The following is a 21,719-nucleotide window of genomic DNA, read 5'->3' on the forward strand; positions in this document are numbered from 1 at the left end:
CAAGGCACAGTGGCTCATGCCTGTAATCCCAGCAATTTTGGAGGCCGAGGCGGGCAGATCACTTGAGGCCAGGAGTTCGAGACCATCCTGGCCAACATGATGAAAACCCATCTCTACTAAAAATACAAAAAATTAGCTGGGTGTGGTTGGTGGTATGATCCTATAATCCCAGCTACTTGGGAGGCTGAGGCAGGAGAATTGCTTGAACCCGAGAGGTGGAGGTTGCAGTGTACCAAGATTGTGCCACTGCACTCCAGCCTGGATGACAGAGTGAGACTCCCTCTCAAAAACAAAGAAAAGAAAAGAAAACAAGTAAAAATTTAGAACAAACTGATAAATGTAATAGTTTAAAATATCCTTGTCTAAGCTCTTAAAATGTCATAATAAAAGAATTAGATTGGTAATACTGAGGAATTTAGAGTCTAAAGAGTTGATATAGGTTAACATTGGAGGTATATCAGACCAGGGTTCTGACCCAAATAATAATAAACATTAACTCCGAAGAAGTGGCCACTCCTGGAAAAGACCGCTAACAAAGCTGTGCCAGCAGACACAGCAATAGGCAACAAAGCTAAAGCCAAAGTTCAGGTTCTGGCCAGAGCCACTCTAGAGGTGGTTTAGATCCACTTAGTAAACAAGAGCAGACCCCCAAGAAGCTATCCAAGAGTCAGCAGTCATGGCCATGCATCCTGCTCACAGAACTAATTGTTTCTAAGATTGATTTATGACATTTAAAGTGGTTTGGATCAAAATCCCAAAAGAGACAATTCCGTCCATAATCCTGAATGTTGAAATCCCGGAAAGATCAAAATCCCTAATGTCTAAAATTCCAAAAATCACAATTCCAAAAGGTTAAAATACCAAATGTTGAAATCCTTAAAGCTGAATTCTGGGGAAGGGATTAGTGTGTTTTTGATTGTATACAGTAAAGTTGCATCTTATTAGGCAAAACTATTACCTTGTTATCATCTTTATTTTGGAAATTAAGTATGGTTTAAAGAGATGCATCTGGATGCCAAATTGACAAGGGGTGGACTTGTGGAGTTAATTCTAGGTGTCAATTTGACAATATTAGGGAACACCTAGGAAACCTGTAAAGCATTATTTTGGGTGTGTCTTTGAGAGAGTTTGCAGAGGAGATTAGTAATTGAGTCTGAATAAAGTAGGTGGGAAAGATCTGCCTGCAGCATAGTCAGGCACCATCCAACTGGCCAAGGACCTGAACAGAACAAATACAAAAGGTGAACTTGTCTCTGTGAGCTGGGACAGACTTTTTTTCTGCCACCTTGGACAGAAATTTGATTCCACAAAAGTGCATTGTCACAACATTGACTTTGTGTGTAAGCCTTGTGTGTATATATAAAAACATAGAAACTTCCTCAATAAATGAGGAGATGTCTTTTTTGTACATGTGCATTTGTGAAAGATAAAATTTCTTAGCTTCTGGAGTGGCTGCATATGTGGTGGTGGCCATCATGGTTTTAGATCCATCTTGTGAAAAGACTTGGGTTGTCTCTTAGCGTATTTCAGAGAATTGCATTATTGAGCTGGTTATACACAATTACCAACCATAATGACATGCATTTATTGCGCATGCATTATTGCTTTTTCACCTGTTTCTTTATGAATATGAATATGGTTTGTCTGCTTATAACTTTATGCCTGTGCTACTGTTACTATACCTGAGTGTTTGCAAAAATATATGCTATTATTTACCTATTTTATCATGTAAAGTGGCCTGTGAAGTGTTCTGTCATGCTTTCATATGTTTCTCAAATAAATATTTTTTTAAAATGTAAATAAATACCTTTCAAATTATTTTTATAATTATATTTTTGGGATATTGATATTTCAGAATTTCAACAATTGAGATTATGGCTTTCAGGATTGTCTTCTGGGATTATGATCAGCTCCCGATTTAAAGATTCTTTTGATGGCAGGACAGAACACATTGATATTCCAAACCAGAGAAAGCTGTCAGGCAGGGCCCACAGAGAGTTGCATCCAGGAACAGGGTAATAGCAAGCTGCAGCTATAGGGGGCAACTTGCATATGTCAAGTGGGGTGAGGTTAACTAGGTTTTGCAGGCTCCGGGTGGATCAGCTAATTTGAATGATTTCACAAGGCTCCAGGGCAGAGGGATTGTCTCTAGTTTTCTGGTACCTACAGCTGGGGCAATGAGGGCAGGTGTAGAGTGGCCCAGACTGTGATCACCCATAAAGGAAGTTGTTGGAGTATAGACATACCTGCTCAAGAAGGGGAACTGACCTACCTCTAGTCAAGGCCTCAAAACTGGGTCAAGAAAACATTAAAAAACAAAACAAAATGAAACTTTATTATACTTGTTAAAAAGACACATTCCTAAACCCCCTTCCAAACCTCCTGAATTGACTTTCTTGGTCATGAGGCTTGGGAATCTGCAGTTTTAACATTTTCTCCAGGTGAATTGAATTTACAATAAGTTTACAGAGAGCTCAGATTGGGCTCTGGAGTTAACCTGTCTGGGTTAGTGGCTAGATCGGCCAGCCGTAGCCCCTGAGCCCCTCACTTCACTTCTTTAGTTCCCAGATTTCTCACTGTAAAATTGGATAGAATAATAGCACCTACATCCTAAGGTGGTATGAACATTAAATGAAATAACATATAAAGTATTTAGAGTGCTCGCCACATCCAAGTGCTTGTGTTAAGCTTAAAGAACTTTAAAATTTCTTTGAACAACTAGAGCTAGGCCAGGCATGGTGGCTGACACCTGTAATCCCAGCACTTTGGGAGGCCAACGTGGGTGAATCACATGAGGTCAGGATTTCGAGGCCAGCCTGGCCAACATGGTGAAACCTTGTCTCTAATAAAAATACAAAAATTAGCTGGGCATGATGGTGCATGCCTGTAGTCCCAGCTACCCAGGAGGCTGAGGCAGAATCGCTTGGACCCAGGAGATGGTGGTTGCAATGAGCTGAGATCGCGCTGATCCAGCCTGGGCAATGGAGCTAGACTCAGTTTCAAAAGAAAAACTAGAATGATAAAAATCCAATATCTTAAAGCATTTCCTTTAAAAGGATTGTGCTAGTTGCATCTCATTTAGGAAATACTAATGCAGAATCCAATCAAGTATATTTCTCAATAATTTTTAATTTTAGGAGTCACTAATCAGGGTAGCCATGAGAAAATTCCCTTTTTCCATCTAGTCCATCTTCATTTGAAATTAATCATCTTTATTTTTTTGCAGCATTTGTATCTTTCTGAAGTCTTTAAAATTTTGTTGATAGTACATGTTTCATAGCCAAAACAATAAGAATAATAATGAAGCAACAAAGAAAGAGAGAAAGAAAAAGAAACACTTGTTTAAAACACTTTAATCTTCATTCCATCATTCCATCAGGAGAGAATTGATTACTACTTGCTTGCAACTTTAGAAGCAGACGAACCCTTATTGGCATTTCCAAGATCTGTTTTGTCCTTTCACCTCTTAGCCACATGAAAGCAAAATTGGCTATAATGTGATATTAGTGGTCTGCAAGAAAATGTGAAATGTCTTTTTTTCAGTTTACAAGAAAATCGTATTCTATTCTCAAAAGATAACACTTCCATGACCATTAAAAGGGAACTAATATTTTAAAAAATTAATTTAAAAAATTTTTCCAGTTTTATGGAATCAAATACATATTGACAAAATGGTATATTTTAAGGTGTACTACATGATGTTTTGATATCATCTCCCATTGTTAGTTGTTGGGTATGGTGAGAACATTAAGATCTACTCTCTTAACAAAAAATCAATTTTAAAATATTAAGATTTATACCTCTTTTCTGTGAGCAAATGGTTTCACAGGCTTCTATCTGTTTTATTACTTTTAACTTACACTTTGAGTTTACTAGAATGTGATTGTTCATATAAAAAGTGAGTTTTATACACTAATTTTATAAAACTCTCACTGAATAAAATATGTAGAATGCCACATTTCTTCCCATCCAATTGGTTAAATGATAAAGGATTTTTAAAATAAGAATCAATTTAGCCCTACTATTAAAATCAGGAAAGTATCTATTCAGTTATCCTACTCATTGAAATTATAAAAATAAGTAATATTTGCTTTGTTAAATCTTCAGTAACTTCAGATTGTTGATTAAAGTTGAAAGAAACTCTTAACTTTTAATGAGACCATCTTTATTTTCTTGTTGGCCACAGTTTACAAAACTTAAATTTTATCGACACTGTAGTTTTAAAGGATTCTTTTTAATATACTTTATGTCCTGGGGTACATGTGCAGAATGTGCAGGTTTGTTACATAGGTATACATGTGCCATGGTGGTTTGCTGTACCCATCAACCCATCATCTACATTAGGTATTTCTCCTAATGCTTCCCTCTTCTTCCCCCTACCCCTTGACAGGCCCCAGTGTGTGATGTTCCCATCCCTGCCCCCGTATGTTCTCATTGTTTGACTCCCACTTACAAGTGAGAACATGTGGTATTTGTTTTTCTGTTTCTGTGTTAGTTTGCTGAGAATGATGGTTTCCAGCTTCACCCATGTCCCTGCAAAGGACACGAACTCATTCTTTTGTATAGCTGCATAGTATTCCATGGTGTATATGTGCCACATTTTCTTTATCCAGTCTGACATTGATGGGCATTTGGGTTGGTTCAAAGTCTTTGCTATTGTGAATACTGCTGCAATAAACATATGTGTGCATGTGTCTTTATAGTAGAATGATTTATAATCCTTTGGGTATATACCCAGTAATGGGATTGCTGGGTCAAATGGTATTTCTAGTTCTACATCCTTGAGGAATTACCTCACCGTCTTCCACAATGGTTGAACTAACTTACACTCCCAACAAGAGTGTAAAAGCATTCGTGTTTCTCCACATCATCTCCAGCATCTGTTGTTTCCTAACTTTTTATTGATCACCATTCTAACTGGCATGAGATGGTATCTCATTGTGATTTTGATTTGCATTTCTCTAATGACCAGTGATGATGAGCTTTTTTTCATGTGTTTATTGGCTGCACAAATGTCTTCTTTTGAGAAGTGTCTGTTCATATCCTTCACCCACTTTTTGATGGTGTTTTTTTTTTTCTTGTAAATTTCTTTGAATTTCCTGTAGATTCTGGGTATTAGCCCTTTTTCAGATGGATAGATTGCAAAAATTTTCTCCCATTTTGTAGGTTGCCTGTTCACTCTGATGATAGTTTCTTTTATGGTGCAGAAGATCTTTAGTTTAATTAGATACCATTTGTCAATTTTGGTTTTTGTTTCCATTGCTTTTGGTGTTTTAGTCATGAAGTCTTTGCCCATGCCTATGTCCTCAGTGGTATTGCCTAGGTTTTATTCTAGGTTTCTACGGTTTTAGGTCTTACATTTAAATATTTAATCCATCTTGAGTTAATTTTTTATAAGGTGTAAAGAAGAGGTCCAGTTTCAGTTTTCTGCATATGGCTTGCCGGTTTTCCCAATGCCATTTATTAAGTAGGAAATCCTTTCCCCATTTCTTGTTTTTTTCAGGTTTTCAAATGTCAGATGTTTGTAGACATGTGGTATTATTTCTGAGGCCTCTGTTCTGGTCCATTGGTCTATATATCTGTTTTGGTACCAGTACCGTGCTGCTTTGGTTCTGTAGCCTTGTAGTGTAGTTTGAAGTCAGGTAGAGCAATGCCTCCGGCTTTGTTCTTTTTGCTTAGGATTGTCTTGGCTATAGAGGCTCTGTTTTGGTTCCATATGAAATTTAAAGTAGTTTTTTCTAGTTCTGTGAAGAAAGTCAATGGCAGCTTGATGGGAATAGTGTTGAATCTATAAATTACTTTGGGCAGTATGGCCATTTTCACGATATTGATTTTTCCTATCCATGAGCATGGAATGTTTTTCCATTTGTTTGTGTCCTCTCTTATTTCCTTGAGCAGTGGTTTGTAGTTCTCCTTGAAGGAGTCCTTCACATCCCTTGTAAGTTGTATGTAGCAATTGTGAATGGGAATTCACTCATGATTTGGCTCTCTGTTTGTCTGTTATTGGTGTATAGGAATGCTTGTGATTTTTGCACATTGATTTTCTATCTTGAGACTTTGCTGAAGTTGCTTATCAGCTTAAGGAGTTTTTGGGCTGAGACAATGTGGTGTTCTAAATATGCAGTCATATCATCTGCAAACAGAGACGATTTGACTTCCTCTCTTCCTATTTGAATTCCCTTTGTTTCTTTCTCTTGCCTGATTGCCCTGGTCAGAACTTCCAATACTATGTTGAATAGGAGTGGTAAGGGAGGGCATCCTTGTCTTGTGCTGGTTTTCAAAGGGAATGCTTTCAGCTTTTACCGATTCAGTATGATATTGGCTGTGGGTTTGTCATAAATAGCTCTTATTATTTTGAGATACGTTCCATCAATACCTAGTTTATTGAGTGTTTTTGGCATGAAGGGTGTTGAATTTTGTCGAAGGCCTTTGCTGCATCTATTGATGCAGCATTGTGGTGGATTATGTTTATTGATTTGCGTATGTTGAACCAGGCTTGCCTCCCAGGGATGAAGACGACTTGATTGTGGTGGATAAGCTTTTTAATGTGCTGCTGGATTCAGTTTGCCAGTATTTTATTGAGTATTTTCGCATCGATGTTCATCAGGGATATTGGCCTGAATTTTTTTGTTGTTGTTGTTGTGTTGTGTCTTTGTCTGGTTTTGGTATCCGGATGATGCTTGCCTCATAAAATGAGCTAGGGAGGAGTCTCTCTTTTTCTATTTTTGGAATAGTTTCAGAAGGAATGGTACCAAGCTCCTCTTTGTACCTTTCGTAGAATTCGGCTGTGAATCCATCTGGTCCTGGGCTTCCTTTAGTTGTTAGTCTATAAAGTACTTCTTCAAAATACTTGAGTTCATTTCTCATTCCTTCACACTGGACTGCTCTCAGGGATCAGATGTGCTATTAAAAATAAAACAACAGTTGACTGGGCACTGTGGCTCATGCCACCCAGCATTTTGCAAGGCCGAGGTGGGAAGATCACTTGAGACCAGGAGTTCGAGGCCAGCCTGGACAACATAGCATAACCCCACCTTCACAAAAACCTAAAAAGTAAGCCAGGCATGGCACTGCATGCCTGTGGTTTTAGCTACTCAGTCAGCTGAGGCAGGAGGATTGGTTGAGCCCAGGAATTCAAAGCTGCAGTAAGCCATGATCACTTCACTGCACTCCAGCCTGGGCAACAGAGTGAGACTCTGTCTCAAAAAAAAAAAAAAAAAAAAATATATATATATACATATATATATGTATATATATATCCTTCATGCATCCCGAACAACAGTTCCTGGTTTTCCAGTAACATGTTCACTGTACATTTTATATTTTCCATCATCCCAGGTGTTTATCCTCAATTCTTACCATCTAATCCCTTTAAGTGTCTGGTTATGCATGCCAATAATCACAATAAGCAGAATATCAAAAATATAGCTACCATGGATTGGTGTACATTCTGTGTAACAAGGCAACAGCCTGAGTTCTGTTACATAGCTATTATTTTATTTATTCCGCAGAACATTCCCAGGATAAAAATAACATCACCTTCATCTTTTCACATGAGAGAAGGGTGCAGAATTAGAGACATTAAATAAATTGCCCAGGACCCCAAAACTCTTACTTGGATGACACAAAATTCAAACTCCAGCCCCTTTAACTCCAAAGTCCATTCTCTCAACCATCAGCTAAGTGCCTTCCCTCTGTTGAGAAAGCATCACACTCTCCAGTCACACACCCACGACAGAGAGGTAACATTCTCTATTTGTTCTTACTATGGAAAAACTCTCTTCTTTCTGGGCTCAGTCTGAGTGGACATGACTTAGCACTCTGCAATGGAAATATAAGGCATGACGTGTAATTTTAAATGTATTAGTACACATTTAAAAACACATTAAAAATAAGAAACAGGTGAAATTCTTTTTTTAATAATATATTTTAACCAACCCAATATATCATTTCAGCATGTCACTAGCCCATTTCATGGTCCAAATAGCCACTTGTGGGACAATGCAGGCTTAATGTCTTCAAATTAGACTATCCACAGGATCATTTATTTAAATATAAATATTGTCTTATCACAGATATTAAAAAACCTAATTATAACATTTAAAATAATAAAAAATCCATTAGTTTTCATAAAGAATATCTAATGAGTATTTTACTATACAATCCATTAATGAAGATAAGAAATTATCTCTCCAAGTCATTGAGGTACATAATCAGGAGTGGTATCTTGGACTATGAGTTATGAAATCTCATCATGTTCTTCTATTTTTTAAATTCTTATTTTAGATTCGGGGGTGTGTGTGCAGGTGTTTTACATGAATATATGTGTATAATGATGAGTTTTGGGCTACTAGTGTACCTATCACCCAAACAGTGAACATTGTACCCAATAGGTTATTTTTCAAACCTTCCATTCTTCCCCCTTTTAGAGTCCTAGTGTCTATTGTTTCCAACATTATGCCCATCTGTACCAGTGTTGAGGTCCTGTTTATAAGTGAGAACATTCAGTATTTGATTTTCTGTTTCTAAGTTATTTCACTTAGGATAATGGACTCCAGCTGCTTCCATATTGCTGAAAAGAACATGATTTCATTCTTTTATACAGATGCATAGTATTTCATGATGTATACATACCACATTTCTTTATCCATTCTTCTGTTGATAAACATTTAGGCTGATTCCATTATCTTGCTAGCATGAATAGTGCTGTAATGGATATGCAAGTACAAGTGTCTTTTTGATATAACGATTCATTTTACTTTCTTTCAACCCAGTAGTGGTATTGCTGGGTTGAATGGCAATTCTATTTTTTGTGTTTTGAGGAAGCACCATACTGTTTTCCATAGACGTTGTACTAATTTACACTCCCACAAACAATGTATAAGCGCTACCTTTTTTTCATATTCACACCAATATATGTTATTTTTGACTTCTTAATAGCCATGTTGAGTGATAGAAGATGGTATCTTATTGTGGTTTTAATTTGCATTTCTCTGATGATTAGTGATGTTGAATATTTTTCATGTTTGTTTGCCACTTGTATGTCTTCTTTTGAGAAACACTTGTTCGTGTCTTTTGCTTACTTTTTAATGAAGTTATTTGACCATCTTCAGAGTAAGCCACCATGGGGCCTGAGCAGGATAGGTAGCGTCATTGTTGTTGGAGGTAACATTGTCATTACTCAGGTTTATAAACCACTGACTTTTCAACATCTGCAGCTCAGGGCTTCACTGTTTGGTTATCTTTAGAAATAACTGTTTGTGTAATTAGCAGAGTTGACATTGGGCATGAGCATCTTAAGGAGGGAATTTGTTTTCAGAAAATATTTTATGTGGAGTAATCTTACAGAAACATCTTATTTTTTTTGAAAGTACAGAAACTCCAGATGGTTTCACCATCTTTAGTTTATTCTTTTGTTATGTGGCAGTTATTAACCCCGTCCAAAACACTGGCTCCAGTAAACCTCGCCAAAGCTTTAAAAGTAAAATGTTTCATGAAATTTTACATTTTTAAATTATGCAAGACTGCTCTAATTTCACAAAGTGTCCTTAATGGCATTTATTATTATGATCTATTGGTTATAACTAATTAAAATTGAACTACATTAAATATAATTACTGTATCACATTTGTTTTCTAGTATCAGCTTGCATATTTTCTTTATTCTCCCATCTCTCCCCTTAATAATCTGTGAAAGTCAGTAATCAACTTCATGTACCTCTGTTGCTTAAGTTTAAAAAGGCATGTAGGTGGAGCCAACTCATTTTAAAAATATTAAAATGGACATAAAATATTTTCCCTGCTTTCATGTATTATAAATTTGATACAGAAGGAGAGAATATAAAAGGAAATGTTTTTTAAAAAGGAAAACACACACCTTATTTGTGAAGATTATCCTATTTTACTCTTTATGGCACTCACACTTTGGCTTTAGAGTCCCTCAGCTTTCCTTACTTCTACTTGTCCCATGGATTTATTTTTGAAATTTAACAAAATAATGCATATAAAGTGCTTGCACGTCTCTGATAACACAAGCGTGGCAAATTGATTTATCTCCTTCCTCATTTTTCTTCTCCTTTATCATAATGATCATCATAATTACAGTGAATTCTGCCTATTTGCCTAAGAGCTGGTTCGTGAGTATTCCACAGCTAGCTTGCAAGAGCCAACTGTTGAATTTTCAGGAATTTTATGAGCTGATTCTTAAACATAGCCATTATTAAAACTTAAACTTTATAAACTTACAATTAATTACATAAAATATAATAAATACTGAAAACACAATCTGTAATTATTTTAGCACATTTTATATTTTCTATGCTCTTGAGGTTATTTGTATCTTTTCTCTCAGTGTGGTAGAAATACTTTATACTGTTGAGCTACTGTACATCTCTTCTCAACTCTGCATTCAGTGACATCATATTGGTGGCTTGAAACTGCCCATGGTGGAATATTTACAGTGCTGAAATCATCAAATTCCAAAAATTGAGGCTTCTTCCCCCCATTGGAGAGTCATTTGTTAAAATTTACCTGGGGCAGAAAATATACAAAATAATCCTGGAGCATTTTGTAATGCCAAAAATAAGGAAGTTCTAAAAAAAATAAATATAAAATAAAAATAACCCGCTTTCCAATGATGGGGAAAATGTCAAAGTGACACAGGCACCAACTAAAAGAGCTCTCAATCGCCAAAGCTGGAACTATTTGAGCAATAACATAAAGAATTTCATTGGTAGTGTATTATAACCCAAATTATAAAATGAATATTCAAAAATCCATACTAATATAAACAAATAAATTGAGACGGGAAAGAATAAACAAATCTCACGTGCAGAAGAATTCCAAATAAACTATGTAGTCACTCGAACCTGAAGAAGATGAAATAGAATCCCCTATTCCTTAACTATGAGCTTTTTCCTTCCAAAGAAAGCCTACTAAGAGGAAGAAAAAGAATAACTTTAGAAAAACCTGACAAATGCTACCTTAGCCAGGTGATCAAGACTAGCATTTACAGTGGTAAGTCATGTTGATAGTATTCATTATGTGGTATGACGTGTTTAAAATGGCCCTTTGAGAGGTCTCTCAAATCCAATAACCCCAATCTACTCATGAGAAAAGCTCAGACAAATCCCAACTGAGGGACATTTTCCAAAATACCTACGCAATACTCCTCCTAACTGTCAAGATCATCAAAAACAAGGAAACTCTGAGAAACTGTCACAACCAAGAGGCAGCTAAGATGTCATGACCACTGAATGTAAAGTGATATGCTAGATGGGAATCCTGGAGCATGAAGAGAACATTCGCTAAAAATTAAGGAAATCCAGGTAAAGTATGAATTTTAATTAATAATAATGTATTGATATTGATTAATTGTGACAAATGCACCAAACTAATATGTTATTAATAGGGGAAACCTACTCTGAGATATATGGGAACACTCTATATTATCTTCATAATTTTTCTGTAAATCTAAATTATTATAAAATTGAAAGTTTTTTTTTAATTTACTAACACAGAACTGATCAATTTCTACCCTAGATGTCACTTACTGAAGTCCTATTCAATACTCAGTAACTCTGGGTGGACATCAAGCTGTTTTGCTGGTATTGCACTGGCCCTGGGCCTGTCCCCTAAACATCTCCATGCTAGGATGGGGGTGAAGGTAGGAAGCTTGACGAACAAATAAAAAATTGTTAGTAATTTATGTTAAAAATTATATATCGACATCACATAGCTTACATTCTTGTCAAATCATTATTAATCTGTAATATATAACCACAGGATGGCAAATAAGAAACAAGAGTTTTTAATTAATCTATTTCTTCATTCATCAAAGACAGGTTAAAATTCCCTGGCTATGACCTACTTTTTATCCAGTATAGCAAGAACAGAGTTCTAAACTCTGTTCCCAGGAATGGGAAACTCAAAACCTTCAGGGTTAGGCCAGCAAATGAGTGGATTGCCTGAGTGAAAGACAATAAGAGATGGTGGGTGGATTGCCTGGGTCAGAGACAGTAGACATGATGGAGATTTTCATCAAACTGGAGAGCACAAGCTTGACCTAAAGCAGTTAGTGTTAAGTATTTGTTAAACTGCTATTGCAGCCCAAGAAAAAGTTACCGGTTTGGCAGGAACTTCTGTTCTAAATTGTCAATTAAATCCCAAATAAATTTCTTTGACAGACTTGAGAGAAATTGAGGTGTTTCATCAGCTTATAGTTTGTCTCGAGATGTAGACGCTCAGAAATTTTAATACATTTTAATGAATTTCTTCAATTTATTTTATTTTTAAACTGGATAAGTTCTTATTTTTTATTTTTAAATTAAAGAAATTCACTAATGTTGATAAGTAATATATGTTTTTACACCAAATAACTGGTAAAAAGGAAACAGGCTGCTTTCTGTGTTTTTGTTGAAGTCTGTCTGTAAATAATATACTTTTAAAAATCAATAAAATTTAGGATATTTTTAGTTTCATATTATTGGAAAATCAATCATATTATTGTTTGTTCTAATCCTGAGTTCCTTTGAGATTAGGTTTTCAAATAATATATTAATATGAGAGTTCTTTTATCAGTAAGTTTAAAAATAATAAGGAATTTTACTATCTCCTTAAAACCCAAGCACGCATCTAGTGATTTTTTCACACAGAAATGCTGCTATTAAAATTAGTCAAGGGCAATGGGTAAGTTCAATATAAGCCATTATTAGAGAAGACTACAGTTATGACTTCTAATGATAGTTTACTACAAAAATATTCATAGAAAAAGAAAATTAATTGGCTAGATTCCTTTGAGCTAAAGCAAAATTTTCTGTTATAGGAGCTGCAGAAGATATACAGAAAGAATAATTTAAGTCTCATGCAAAAATAAATTCCTCTTAATGCTTATATTGAATTAAATTCTTTGTTTAAGGGAGTACTAAAGCTAAAGTATCATTCTTTCCTAGCTTCAAGATAATTTTTAAATTTCTCAGCTATTTAACATAGCCATATAATGCACTAAAAATCATCAGTGACCTTGTTGCTAAATTCAGTAGATATGGTTCAGTTCTTTTCTTACTTTGCTCACAGTAGTTGTTGATGGTATTGTTCATTTTCCTTCTTAAAAATGCCCAAACCCACAGCTCTTACTTGCTTCCTACCTCTCTTATTTCTCTCACCAATAAATTTTTTACTTGATGCACAAAGCTTGATCATATTCCTGAGGTACATGTGACATTCTGATTCCTGCATAAAATATATAATGACCAAATCAGAGTAATTTGAATATTCATCACCTCGAACATTTATTATTTCCTGTGTTGTGGAACATTCCAAATCTTCTCTCCCAGTTACTTTGAAATATACCATAAATTTTTGTTAACTATAGTCACCCTACTGTGACTAGAACTCATTCCTTCTAACTATATTTTTGTGCCTATTAACCAATTTGATTTCATCTCTCCCTCCCCTCTATTATTCCCAGCTGAGAATACCATTCTACTCTGAGAAACACCATTCTACTCTCTACCTCCATGAATCCACTTTAGCTACCACAAGAACATGAGATATTTGTCTTTCAGTGTCTGGCTTATTTGACTTAACACAATGTCCTCCACTTCCATCCGTGTTGTTGCAAATGACAGGATTTCATTATTTTTTATGGCTGAATAATATTCCATTGTATATACATACCACATTTTCTTTATCAATTCACCCATTAATGAACACTTGGGTTGGTTCCATATCTTGGGTATTGTAAATAGTGCTGTAGTAAACATGAGATAGCTCTTCAATATACTGATTTCCTTTATTTATTTTTTTGGATATACACCCTGTGGTAGGATTGCTGGACCATATGGTAGTTTTTTTTTTTTTTTTTTGGAGATGGAGTCTTGCTCTGTTGCCCAGGCTGGAGTACAGTGGCATAATCTGGGCTCACTGCAACCTCTGCCTCCTGGGTTCAAGCAATTCTCTGGCCTCAGCCTCTTGAGTAGCTGGGACTACAGGCACCCACTACCACACCCGGCTAATTTTTGTATTTTTTGTAGAGACAGGGTTTTACCATATTGGCCAGGCTGGTCTCGAACTCCTGACCTTATGATCCACCTGACTCAGCCTCCCAAAGTGCTGGCATTACTGGTGTGAGCCACTGTGCCCGGCCAATAGTTCTGTTTTTAGTTTTTTGAGGAACCTCCATATTATCTTCCACAGTGTCTGCACTAATTTACATTCCCATGAGCAGGGTACAAATGTTCAGCTTTCTGGGAATCTTCACTAGTGTCTTTAATTTTTTTATCTTTATGATAATAGACATTTTAACTGGTATAAAATGATATCCCACTGTGGTTTTGATTTGATTTCCCTTGCAATTAGTGATGTTGAGCATTATTTCATATACTTGGCCATGTGTATGTCTTCTTTTGAGGAAGGTCTATTCAGATCCTTTGCCCAATTTTTCTTCCATTCTATAGGTTATCTCTTCATTTTGTTTAGTGTTGTCTTTGCTGTGCAGAAGCTTTATAATTTAATTAGTCTCATTTGTCTATTTTTTCTTTTTGTTGCCTATGCTTTTAAAGTCTTAGGCATAAAATCTTTGTCTAGACAAATGTCATAAATCATTTTCCCTAAATTTTCTTCTAGTAGTTTTTAAAATTTTGGGTCTTACACTTAAGTCTTTAACCCATTTTGAGTTGACTTTTATATATGGTGAGAGACAGAAATTTAGCTTTATTCTCCTGCATATGGAAATCCAGCTTTCCCAGCATCAGTTACTGAAGAGATTGTCCTTTCCCCGGTCTATGTTCTTGGCACCTTTGTTGAAAATGAATTGGGTATAAATGTGTGGGCTTGTTCCTGGGTTCTCAGTTCTGTTCCATTGGTCTATTTGTTTGTTTTTATGCCAGTACTATGCTCTATTGATTACTATTACTGTACTATACGTTTGTAGTATAATTTGAAATCAGGTAATATGCTTCCACCTTTGTTCTTTTTGTTCAATACTGCTTTGGCTATTTGGGGTTATGTGATTCCATGTGAATTTTAGAATTGTTTTTTGTATTTCTGTGAAGAATGTCATTAATACTTTGATAGCGATTACATGGATCTGTAGTCTACTTTGGGTAGTATGAACATCTTAACAATATTAATTTTTCCAACCCATGAACATGGGATATCTTTTCATTTGTGTGCGTGTGTGTGTCCTCTTCAAGTTCCTTAATTAGTGTTTTATAATTTTCATTGTAGACATTTTTCACTTCTTTGGTTAAGTTTATTCCTGGGTATTTTGGGGTAGCTATCATAAAATGAAATTGCTTCCTTAATTTCTTTTTAAGATGGTTTGCTGTTTGTGTATAGAAATGCTACTGATTTTTGTATGTTGAATTTATATTCTGTAACTTAGCTGAATTCATATGTCAGGTATAGCAGGGTTTTTTTGATGGAGTCTTTAGTTTTTTCTAAATATAAAATCATGTTGTCTGCAAAAAAGTATAAATTGACTCTGCCTTTCCAGTAGTGATGCCTATTATTACTTTCTCTTGCCTAATTGATCTGGCTAGGACTTCCAGTTGATCAGGAGTGGTGAAAGTGGGCATTGTGTCCTATTCCAGATCTTAGAAGATAGCCTTTTAGTTTTTTTCCCAGTCAGTATATTAGTTTTGAGTTTTTTATACATGGCCCTTAGCATTTTGAGCTTTTTTCCTTCTCTATCCACCTGATTGAGAATTTTTATCATGAAGGAATGTTGAGCTTAAATGAATGCTTTTTTTTACACCTATTAAAACGATCATATGATTTTTGTTCTTGATTTTATTGACATGATGCATGATGTTTATTGATTCATATGTGTTGAAACAACCTTGTGTCTCTGGGATGAATCTCTATTAATCATGGTGAACGATCTTTTTGTTGTGTTTTTGAATTTGGTTTGCAAGTGTTTTGTTGAGGACAACCAGGTTATTTGGTAGGGCCTTATAAAGGCATGAAACATAAGCCAGCAATATGGACACTTAGGCATTATTACCTGTTGCTGGATTTTTAAATACTATATCATGGTTGAAAAAGATTATATTTCTAAACATATTCTCACAGAATTAGAACATGATATCAATGGACAAAAGGGAAGAATTAACCATAATTAAATAAAGCAGATTTTCTAAGCTTGAAGATACTATGTTTCCAATTAAATTTGGGGAATACATTTGTCCTACATTTATATGCAGAAAATTTTTCTAATTTTCAAAATGAAATCTAGTATAATTTGTTGAAATTAGGCCAGGTGCAGTGGCTCACGCCTGTAATCCTAGCACTTTGGGAGGCCGAGGAGGGTGGATCACCTGAAGTCAGGGGTTCAAGACCAGCCTGGCCAACGTAGCAAAACCCCATCTGTACTAAAAATACAGAAATTAGCTGGGCATGATGACACGTGCTTATAATCCCAGCTACTCAGGAGGCTGAGGCAGGAGAATCGCTTGAAGTCAGGAGGCAGAGGTTGCAGTGAGGCGAGATCACACCATTGCACTCCAGCTTGGGTGACAGAGCGAGACTCTGTCTCAATAAATAAAATAAATAAATAAATAAATAAATAAAATAAAAATTTGTTGAAATTAGCAGCCAAAGAAAGAAAGCTATTAGCCCACTGGTATATGAGGGTTTCAAGACCCTATTAAAGACTTAATATATCTGGTATTTAAAGTAAAATCCACAACATTCAGATAAAGCTAACCGACTATGTCATATGCATTTGATTTGAATGAGTAAATAATCAGAAAGTGTTTGACAAGTAGCAATTAACAGGAAACTTTCATTTGAAGAAAAAATGAGAATGGATTTGTAGCTGCCAATAAATTTCTCAGTAAGTTTGAATAATACTGTTTATTCAATGAGTCTGAATAAATTTTCAAGAACATTTCAAGCATTAACTTGCCTCTTTTGTAAGTTTTTTAAATTTGAAAATGTAGTATGGATCTGTCAGAAGTAAAGTTAGAATTTTTAACTTTTTCATACTTGATATTATGCAAAACATGCAAGACACTGATGTATGGGAGTTCTCCCCAAGCATTTTCTTTTACTGACAATTCAGAGGGCCTGCTTCTTAGAGGTTGGATATTTACTCCCTGCTTAATACAAGCCTTGGAAAATCTCACTCTAAATAGATAGGCAAGGCACAGAACCTTGCCATGAGTTTGTCACTAGGAGAAAATAAGGCTCTGCTGTCTTCAATATTTCTTACTAATTCTCTTCCTCAGAAGTGATACCTTTTTAGAAAATTAAAAAAGAGAAGCAGCAAAGTCTTTATAGGAAAATTGTCATCATTCCTTTTGCTCAACTACATAATAGATTGGAATTTAGAATATTCCAACACAGGCCATGATACCCCAATTCTCCAACCACAATGGGGTCTTAAAGAAAGGTACTTTCCTAGACACATCAGTTTAATGAAAACACATTTAGAGAATTGAGGATCTGGAAATAAATCCCTTAATATTTACCATGTGCACATGTGCATTCAAACTCTAAATATGCTACCAGCTGTATGCAAATTAATTTTTCTTTCCAATGTGGTAGCTATAGTATACCATTTGTAGTTTATGAACATGCCTATTTCTTACCAATCACTGTGTAAAAGCTGTTCTTTCTGCTTTAAAAACCAATCACTTTACCCTTTACCTCTAACTTCATCTAGCAAATTTCCTTTCTCTCTCTATGTATTTAGCTCACATATTTTCTGTTGTGAAATAGTCTCTTACCTTGGGGCAAGAGGTGTGAGAGTGTCAGTCAATTTCATCTTCCTCAGTGATATCAGTACTCTCTGCACATAAATCTATATGTGGTTACCATTAGTATATTATAATTGTTTATATTCATGTCTCTCTCCTATATTAGATTCAGAAAATTTCTGTTGTGGAGATGGAATGATACATGTGTTCCTATCCCCAACATCGTGCACAATTCCCATCTTAATATTAGTGTTCAGTAGCTTAATATTGGCTTCATGAGTGTTCATGGCCACACACAGCCCCCAGACTTATCTAGTTAAATTGCTCATCAATAAAAAAAAAATCTCTTTCAAAGCATTCTAACATACAGGTACCAAATTTTTGCCCAAAGGTATTCAGGTATGGTTATGTTAGCACTTTTTGTGATGGTCCTTACAATTGTTAGAATGCTGTGTCTTTATTTAGCGCCCAAGTGTGTATCTGTGTAACTTCAACAATATCTGAATTCTCCGTCCTGAAGAAACAAGTGTATAGACTGGTACTTTTTCATGCCAGTTTTGCCTTATTCTTCTTGTTCTCTTTTTTAAGGTAAAATGTGACTTACCTATTGCAAATATCCCAAACATGAAATAGTTCTAAAACACTTAACATTTCTGGGCAACTGTTTTTATGTATTTTAATGTCTCTTTTGAAATACGACACAAAAACAGAAAACACTAGATATAAAGTGATCAGCCTAAAGCATGCCAGTTACATAGCATGGATAATTTCAATTTAATAATTCTGTAATAGAGCCAAATGGTGAATATTTAACTAATGCTACTTATTGCTTAAAGTACTATCACATCGAAACTATGCCATCTGTGCCTGTGCTGATGCCCATTAAATTAAAATGTTGGTGCTTCTTTGGAGCCAAACCCTCCTCTAATCCACAAGTCCTGGCAACTATTGATCATTTTCTCTTCCTATAGATTGCCTATTTTAGAATGGCATGTAAATGGAATTGTACAGAATTTAGCCCTTTGAGTCTGGCTTTTTTCTTTGCATAATGAATCTGAAATTCATCTTTGTTGTTTCTTGTATCAGTAGTTTGTATCATTTTATTGTTGAGTTGCATTCTGTCATATGAATACACCACAGTTAGTTCATTAATTTACCAGTCAAAGGACATTAGGATTATTTCCCATTTATAGTGATTATGAATAAAACTTTATTAACATCCACTTATGGATTTTTCTGTGAATGTAAGTTTTGTTTCACTTAGATAAATCCCTAGGAATGAGATTGATGAGTTATATAAGTGTGTATTTAACTTTATAAGAAACTGCCAAGCTGCTTCCACTTGTCCTTCTATCAGCAATGTTTGACAATTCTAGTTTCTCAGTTTTAAGAATTCAAGTTGCACAGAGCAGCCTAACACTGGATATTTATTTTACTAATCTTATTATAGTTATTCTAATATATATGCAGTGATGTATCATTGATTTTTGACCTATATTTCCCTAATATTAAATATTATGAAGAACCTTTTCTAGTGCTTGTCATTCATATTTTTTTCTATTCCCATGTTTTGCTCATTTTTTTGCCTGAGTTGTCTGTTTAAATTATTAAGGAGTTTTGGTAATTCTTTATATATACTTACTTGTTTTAAATATGTGCTTTGCGAATATTTTCTCACATTTTGTGGCTTGTATATTCAGTTTCCAAAGAATATATTTCAAAGAGGAGAAGTTTTTAAGTTTTCATGAAGTCCATTTTATAAATTTACCATTTTTTTCTTTTATAGATTATGCTTTGGGTACCAAATCTAAGAAATAATGTTTCCTTCACTTTTCTCTAGAGGTTATACAGTTCAGTTTCAAATATAGATCAGAAATTCATGGATAGAGGTTCATTATTTTTCTACCTAAAAATTCAATGCCCAGCACCATCTGTTAAAAATTATTTTTGAACATTGAATTGACTTTGTCCTTTATCAAAAGTCAATTGACCACAAATGTTTGAGTTTTATTTCTGGATTTTTTTATTCTGTTCCATTTATCTATGTATCCATTCTTTTGCCAATATCACAGTCTTTATTATTATAGCTTTAGAGTAAGTATTAATATCTAATGATGTCTTTCCTCCCCTTTGTTCTTTTTCAAAATTGTTTCTGTTATTCCAGATCACTTAGGTTTTTTGTTTTGTAAATTTTAGTATTAGCTTGTTAATTTCTACAGAAAAAAAATCTTGCTGGAATTTTCTGTTGGGATTACATTACATCTACACATTAGATTGGGGAGAAATTGACATCTTAACAATATTGAGTCTTTAATATGTGAACATAGTACATCACCTACTTAGTCTTCTTTGTTTATTTTCATCAGTGTTTTGCAAGGTCCAAATACACATTGTGTGTAAGCTTTGTCCTATTATGAATCAGAAAAGATAGATCACAGTATTCGTAGGCTCATAATTAATATCAAATAAGAAAAAAATTTAAAGTTGTCTATATGGGTTTCTCTATTTAGTGGAAAAAAATTATTTTAAAAATGTTGTGAGCAAGAAACTCTCATAATAATGTTAAGCAATGACATTATAAGTGACAATATTACCCTCTGTCCCTTACAAATGGCTTCAAACAATATACTTTGACTACTAAAATAGGTTTTATAATATTAAAAGTCTATTACTTCATTTATACATTCTAATTGGATAACTATGAAATTGTCTTTAAAAAATACAGATGTTTAAAAACACTACTTTTGCCTTAAAATGTATCTGGATATTGGCTACAAAATTTTACTCCACATCATAAATATTGTCACAGAATATGGATTTAATTATTGAATTAAACACACATTCGAACTTCTGAATCAAAATTTTACAGGCCGTACTAATGTTTTTTCTTCTTTTTTTTTTTTTCCTCTAACTTTTATTTTAGGTGCAGGGGGTACCTGTGCTGGTTTGTTGCATGGATAAATTGCATGTTTCTGGGGTTTGGTGTACAAATTAGTTTTCCACCCATGTAGTGAGCATAGTACTCGACAGGTAGTTTTTCCATCCTCACTCTTCTTCCACCCTCCACCCTTCAGTAAGCTCCAATGTCTATTGTTCCCCTTTTTGTGTCTATGTGTACTCAATGTTTAACTTCACTTAAAAGTGAGAACTTGTGGTATTTGGTTTTCTGTTCCTGTGTTAATTCACTTGGGATTATGGCCTCCAGATCCACCCATGTTGCTGCAAAGGACATGATTTTATTTCTTTTATGGCTGTGTAGTATTCCATGGTGTATATTTATCATATCTTCTTTAGTTCACTGTTGATAGGCATCTAGGTTGATTCCATGTCTTTGCTATTATGAAAAGTGAGGCAATGAATGTATGCATGTATGTATGTGTCTTTATGGTAAAATGGTCTATATTCATTCGGGTATATACCTAGTAATGGTTCAGATGGTAGTTCTTTGGAAAGTCTCCAAACTGCTTTCTGCAGTGGCTGAACTAATTTACACTCCCACCAACAATGTATCTGCATTCCATTGCTCCATGACCTTGCCAACATCTGTTACTTTTTTGACTTTTTAATAATAGCCATTCTGACTGGTGTAAGATTGTATCTCATTGTGGTTTTTATTTGCTTTTATCTGATTATTGATGATGTTGAGCATTTTTTCATGTGCTTGTTGGCTGTATGTATGTCTTCTGAGAAGTGTCTGTTCGTTTCCTTTGCCCATTTTCTAATGGGGTTGTCTTCTGCTTGTTGATTTGTTTCTTAGAGATTCTGGATATTACACCATCGTCAGATACAGTTTGCAAATGTTTTCTTTTATTCTTAGGTTGTCTGCTGGCTCTGTTGATTATTTCTTTTGCTGTACAGAAGTTCTTTGGTTTAACTAAGTCTCACATGCCAATTTTTGTTTTTGTCGCAATTGCTTTTAGAGCCTTTGTCATTAAATCATTGCCAAGGCCTATGTCCAGAATGGTATTTCCTAGGTTTTCTTCTAGAGTTTTTATAATTTTAGGTTTCATGTTTAAGT

The sequence above is a fragment of the Pongo pygmaeus genome, chromosome 4 (assembly GCF_028885625.2).
Source record: "Pongo pygmaeus isolate AG05252 chromosome 4, NHGRI_mPonPyg2-v2.0_pri, whole genome shotgun sequence".
Lineage (NCBI taxonomy): Eukaryota > Metazoa > Chordata > Mammalia > Primates > Hominidae > Pongo > Pongo pygmaeus.